This window comes from Vigna unguiculata, chromosome 3 (assembly GCF_037176805.1).
Source record: "Vigna unguiculata cultivar grain cowpea cultivar isolate G323 ecotype 2 chromosome 3, ASM3717680v1, whole genome shotgun sequence".
Classification (NCBI taxonomy): domain Eukaryota; kingdom Viridiplantae; phylum Streptophyta; class Magnoliopsida; order Fabales; family Fabaceae; genus Vigna; species Vigna unguiculata.
The window spans coordinates 6191790-6198863 of NC_140794.1; the positions used below are offsets into that span (position 1 = coordinate 6191790).

Here is a 7074-nt window from a genome sequence, read left to right on the forward strand (position 1 = left end):
TATTAAACGAAATTAAAGGAAACGTCACGCGATAAAGTATAGCAGCGTAGTCTTGGGGTCCTTAACGCAACCCCTACAACCTGGCACACCACGATGCCAACATAAACAAATACAATTCTAAGGAGGAGAGTAGAGAAAGAAATCATAAGCTGATACAAGGGTCGTAGCCCTAAAGAAATCATGAGTAAAAGACTCCAGCCCAGATGGCTAAGCTGCCGAATCGTCATTCCCTTGCTGACCACGAGAACCTCGCCCATCTGCTCCCATCAACCAAGTTGATGATCATCGCAAGAAAGAACAGCCACATACATCGCAATCATGCAACAAAACGGGTAAGCTAGAGCAAATCAACATATTCACATGCAATCAAATATATTTTCATCATCTCATCCACATAGCAACCAAACATGTTATGACTCTTCATTCAATACACTACGACTCGACTCGACTCATCCGGATACGTATAACTCGATCGGATTCAGCGGATGCTTGCACTTGTGGTGGATACCCCTGCTCGACCCTGAGCTGCTCGATCCTAAGCTATGTGATACCAGTGTTACAATGAATCAAAATCTCTCCTACCACAAGGTTAGCCCTTAGTGAGTTTCAGGCCTCCTGCTACTCCCACCACAAGAGTCAGTCCGCTCTAAGTGAGACTAACTGGCTCCTCGGAGCGTCAGGATGCAACCTTACCTTGAATCCTTACCTAGTTATACAGGTGGGGCACCACCATGAACACCCACTAGCAGGGGCCATGGAATTACGTCCCGACCACTGAAGCGCGACCCCGGAGGTCTCACCTAGAGACCCCAAGGAATTACACGATGACACGGACCAACGTTCATAAATCAGCAATAAGAGAATATTGAATTATATTTTTCAATTCCATATCAACCCTTGAAGTTTAATCCTCATATCAATCACATCTCAAATCCATACCTCCGATCATCACCACCCCAATAAGTCTGGGGCCTAGTCTCATGTCAATATCATGTTCCTTTAATTTCAAACCGCACATTCATTTCTCACGCTAAGCCTCATACCAACCCATTCATCCACAATTCATGAATCAATGCCAAAAATATACTTCATGCTCCATTACATACATGTTCATCATCATACAATCATACTCAACCAACATGGATCACTCGGGAAGCATTAAACATCCAAATCACAGCACTGTCTCGCCCAGCATCTCGCTCAGGCTGAGGGGTCTCGCTCAGGCGAGACGAGCTCGCTCAGGCGAGCCTCCCCTCGCCTAGGCAAGAGCGCCAAAAACAAGGGCATGGGCAACACGGGATCTCGCTTAAGCGAGATCCCTCTCGCTTGGGCGAGTTGCTTGCTCGCTCAAAAAATTGAGCGAGCCAGCCTGGGCGACTTTTCGCGCAAAAAACTTAGGCGAGCTCCTTGTTTCATCTCGCCTAGGCGAGATGGACTCGCTTGGGCGAGATTAACAGGTCTCGCCACTGTTCTTTGCTGTACTGCCATGTTCTTCATCCAAACTACTCATGCAAAACCCTCTAACATACCAGAACGAAATATCACACCATAAAATCAGCAACCAACTCGTACACGGTTCAGAATAATGACTCGAAACTAAAACCCTAACTTCCCGTACCTGGAAAGCGGTTTAACAGAACTTCGACGCGGGAGTTTGGAGCACGGCAGTTCGAGAGACGGGCTGGAAAACTGGCGGAACGACTGAACAGTAGCATAACAACGTTATTATGGAACCTTAAGTGAAGAAATACAGAAAATAGCTCTTACGTGGAAAAGGCATGAGATTGGGGATCACTTACAAGGAGCAGAAAAATAAAAACGGAGCTTGAGCGGACTTGTTCGAGATGAAGAAACGAACCCTAGCAGAGCTCTTTTTGGTGAGAGGGTTGACGGCTGATTTCTGAAAGAGTGAGTGTGAGATGGGATTAGGGCAACATAGCAGGGTTTATATACGTTGGGCCAACCCTTAGGCCCACTTACAAGGGCAGCCCACTAACGTTAGGGCAGAAATAAAAAGGGGCCTTACATTCTCCCCAACAAGAAAATTTTCGACCTCGAAAATAAAGACTCACTAGGTAAACAGGTGTGGATGTGATTTTCTCATGTCCTCCTCTAACTCCCAAGTCGAGTCACCCGTCCTCCGATCCCATATGACTTTGACAAGACTGACGGTCTTTCCACGACGTTCCTCAACCTTGCTATCCTCAAGAGCGATGGGTGGTACTTCCACTGTGAGATCTTCCCTGATCTATATATCCTCAGCTTCCAACACGTGAGCCGGATCGAATACATACTTCCTCAGTTGTGACACATGAAACACGGGATGAAGGTTCGCCAACTGCGGGGGTAAGGCTATCTCATAAGCCACTGGTCCAATCCTCCTCGTGATCTGATACGGGCCAAGGAACTTAGGTGAAAGCTTCCTTGAGCGGAGAGCCCTCCCCACGCCTGTGGTTCGGGTCACCCTCAAGAATACATGATCTCCTGGTGCAAACTCCAAAGGCCTCCTCCTACGATCAGCATAGGCCTTCTGCCTACTCTGAGAAGCCAGCATCCTATCTCTCACCATCCTCACCTTCTCGGTGGTCTGCTCTAACAACTCTGGTCCAACTAGTACTGTCTCCCCATCCTGATACCAACAGAGAGAAGTCCTACACCTCCTGCCATAAAGAGCCTCATATGGCGCCATGCCAATGCTCGCATGAAAGCTGTTGTTGTAGGTGAACTCTATCAAGGGCAACACCTCATCCCAAGCCCCCAGATGATCCAATATGCAAGTCCTCAACAAATCCTCTAATGACTGGATCGTCCTCTCAGACTGACCGTCGGTCTGAGGGTGATAAGCTGAACTCATGGTGAGCTTGCTACCCATGGCACTCTGTAGCGTCTGCCAAAACCGAGACGTGAATCGCGGGTCTCTGTCGGAAACTATGCTCGAGGGCACTCCATGAAGTCTTACTATCTCCTTAATGTACAATTGGGCTAGCTTGGCCATAGACATCCTCAAGTTCATCGCCAAAAAGTGAGCACTCTTTGTCAACCGATCCACTATCACCCAGATGGTGTCATGTCCCCTGAAAGTCCGTGGAAGATGAGTCACAAAGTCCATGGAGATGCTGTCCCATTTCCACACTGGTACCTCTAACGACTGTAGAACTCCCCCGGGTCTCTGATGCTCCACCTTCGCCTTCTGACAAGTCAGACAAGCGGATACAAACTGTGCCACATCCTTCTTCATCCCTTGCCACCAGAAAGTTTCCTTGAGGTCCTGGTACATCTTAGTCATGCCAGGATGCAAGCTAAGATGACTCTTGTGTCCTTCCTCAAGGATCAACTTCCTCAACTCTGCGTCATCAGGTATGCATACTCTGCCCCGAAACCTCAGTATGCCATCATCACTCACAGCAAAGTCTCTAGCCTCATCTGATCCAAGTTGTTCTCTAACCCTGTTCAGACTAGCATCCAACAACTGTCTCTCTCTGATCGATCCCAAGAAGTCACTAGATATAGTAAGGGTACTACACCTAATGGACTCGGACCCCAACTCCACCTGTAGCCTCATGTCTCTGAACTTCTCTAGTAGCTCTGCCTCTTTTATCATGAGATGTGCCATGTGTATCGTCTTCCTACTCAAAGCATCTGCCACTACATTTGCCTTCCCCGGATGATATAGGAGCTCGAAGTCGTAGTCCTTTAGGAATTCCATCCACCTCCTCTGCCTTATGTTCAGCTCCTTCTGATCAAACAAGTACTTTAAACTTTTGTGGTCGTTGAACACCCGAAACTGAGCACCATACAGATAATGCCTCCAGATCTTCAAGGCGAAAACTATAGCCGCCAACTCCAAGTCATGAGTGGGATAATTACGCTCATGTATCTTAAGCTGCCTCGAAGCATATGCCACCGCCTTCTTTTCTTGCATCAAAACACAACCAAGTCCAAGATGAGACGCGTCGCAATAGACTTCAAATGGTTTCCCCACATCCGGAATTACCAATATAGGAGCACTCGTCAATCTCCTCTTTAGCTCTTGAAAGCTCTCCTCACACTTCTCCGTCCAAGTGAAAGGTTGGTCCTTCCGGGTGAGCAAAGTCAAAGGCGCCACTATCTTGGAGAATCCCTCTATGAATCTCCTATAGTAGCCTGCCAACCCCACAAAGCTCCTAATCTCTGAGGCTAACTTAGGATTTTCCCACTTTATCACTGCCTCTACCTTTGCCGGATCCACTGCAATCCCCTGGGCGGATATCACATGCCCTAAAACCTGAACCTCATCCATCCAGAACTCGCACTTGGACAACTTGGCATACAACTGCTTCTCTCTCAAAACACCAAGCACCAACCTCAGGTGTTCGGCATGTTCCTCCTGAGTCCTGGAATAGATAAGGATGTCGTCTATGAAGACTACGACAAACTTATCTAGGAAAGGTCGAAAGATCCTGTTCATGTAGTCCATGAACACTGCGGGGGCGTTGGTCACACCAAACGGCATAACCACGTACTCATAGTGGCCATACCTCGACCTGAAGGCTGTCTTCTGTACATCATCAGCCTTTACCAGAATCTGATGATAACCCGATCGCAGATCTATCTTCGAGAACACTGATGATCCATGCAACTGATCCATCAAGTCATCGATCCTCGGAAGCGGATACATATTCTTGATCGTCATCTTGTTCAGCTGCCTGTAGTCCACACACAGACGTGAAGTCCCGTCCTTCTTCTTCACCAACAACACTGGTGCTCCCCAAGGTGAAGTGCTGGGTCGGATGAACCGTTTCTCCATCAGATCCTCTATCTGTTTCTTGAGCTCTACCAACTCTGCCGGAGCCATGCGATATGGGGCCATCGAGACCGGGCCTGTTCCTGGGACCAGGTCAATAGAGAACTCCACTTCTCTACTGGGAGGCAACCCTGGTACTTCATCTGGAAACACGTCTTCAAACTCATGTACCACAGGTATGACTGATGGTCTCTCTCTCTCCCACCTCCATACGAGCGAAGATTATGAAGCACTGCGCGCCACTCTGAATCTCCCTCACCGCCCCTTGGGGGGACATTAACTCGAGGTCCTCTAAATCGGGAAACAACAACCTCTTCTCCCGGCAGTCTATAAGGACGCGACTAGCAGAGAGCCAATCCATCCCTAAGATCACGTCCAAGTCTTGCAGAGGCAAGCAGATTAGATTCACCTTGTACCTGCGTCCCTCTACCTCCACTGGACAACGAGCACACAAAGACGACGTTGTGACCAATCCCGACGCCGAAGTAGACACCGCGAGCTCGCACTGTAGCTCGCTTACTGGCAAACCCAGACGTTCCACACAAGCAAAAGACACAAAAGAGTGTGTCGCTCCAGAATCATATAACACACAGCAAGAAGAACCAGCTATCATGCAACTACCCATAACCAAGTTACCTGAGCCTGATGCCTCCGCCCCTGACATGGCGTACACTCTGCCCGTCGCCTGAGGCCTGTTGCCTCTGTCTCTCCCCTGATGCTGCTGGGGTGCCTGAACTGGAGGGCGTGCCGCTGCCCTAGAAAGGTTGGGACAATCTCTCCCAAAGTGGCCTTCCTTGCCACAGTTGTTGCACCTGCGGTATCCCTCCCTACGGGGACAAGCATACCTCGGGTGAGGTCCTCCACATGTGTAACACTGCACTCGACCCTGCTGAGGAGGAAGACCCCTAGACCCCTGAGACTGATGGTGAGGCCTATCATACGGTCTCCTCCGCTCCTCGTGTCTGGGCCTGGACCCAGATGGTCCACCGATCCTCTGAGGCGGCTGTGGCTGCTGTGGGCGCTGGCCTTCCACCTCGAGCTTCATCTTCTCCATCACCCTGGCCTTCTCTACCAGAGCGGCAAAGTCCTTGATGGACAAAGGAGCTACCATCAAGCGGATGTCACCGCGAAGCCCGTTCTCAAACTTCCTGCATCGCCACTCCTCATCAAGTGGTAGGGTATAGAAACGGCTGAGGTGCTTGAACCTCTCAGCATATTCAGTGACAGTCTTCCCTCCCTGGGTCAACTGGAGGAACTCCACCTCCTTGGCGTACCGAATGCTGTCGGGAAAGTACTCTGAGAGGAATCTCTACCTGAAAGCCTCCCATGTCACTGGCTCATCCCTCTCCTCCAGGATGGATCGGGTGCTGCTCCACCAATGCTCTGCCTCCCCCGTGAGCATATACACAGAGAACGCCAACCTATTCTCTGCAGGGCACATCTTCGCATCATAGATGCGCTCCAGGTCCTTCAGCCATTGGTCTGCGGCGTCAGGACTGGTCTTCCCGTCAAACTTCACCGGGTGGTGTTTCAGGAAGTCCTCCAGGCTCCACTCCCTAACTACAGGTCGTGGTTCAGGACCAAACACAGGGGCAGCCGCCCTGTTCTCCTCCAACTGACGGAGAGCCTCCATATGCTGCCTATGAGCATCCTCAGCAGCTACTCTCGCAGCCTCCATCTGCTGCATCACAGCCTGCTGCTGCTCAAACAACGCTGCCTGTCGCTGCATGGATGCCTCATGCTGCTGCATCATCGCAGCACTCTGCTGCGTCATAGCTGCTACCATCGCCTCTATAGCTCTGGCGATGTCAGGTACGTCTTCCTGGGATGACTGCGAAGCTCGGCGAGGAGGTGCCATAGTCCACTGGCACATAGAAAATCACTTGGTTAGACTCGATAAAGACAAAAATTCAACTAAGAATACTCAGAAGACACAGAGAAAGCTAAGCGGACATCCAAGTCCACAGACCTAAGGAATGACCGCTCTGATACCATAAATGTAACGTCCCATTTAATTATTAAACGAAATTAAAGGAAACGTCACACAATAAAGTATAGCAGCGTAGTCTTGGGGTCCTTAACGCAACCCCTACAACCTGGCACACCACGATACCAACATAAACAAATACAATTCTAAGGAGGAGAGTAGAGAAAGAAATCATAAGCTGATACAAGGGTCGTAGCCCTAAAGAAATCATGAGTAAAAGACTCCATCCCAGATGGCTAAGCTGCCGAATCGCCATTCCCTTGCTGACCACGAGAACCTCGCCCATCTGCTCCCATCAACCAAG

At 49.7% G+C, this 7074-nt stretch overlaps 1 pseudogene; it reads right to left on the reverse strand.

The window, feature by feature from the left end:
• Positions 1 to 1450: 1450 nt before the first annotated feature.
• On the reverse strand, positions 1451 to 6416 carry LOC146887443 (uncharacterized; annotated as a pseudogene).
• Positions 6417 to 7074: the final 658 nt, after the last annotated feature.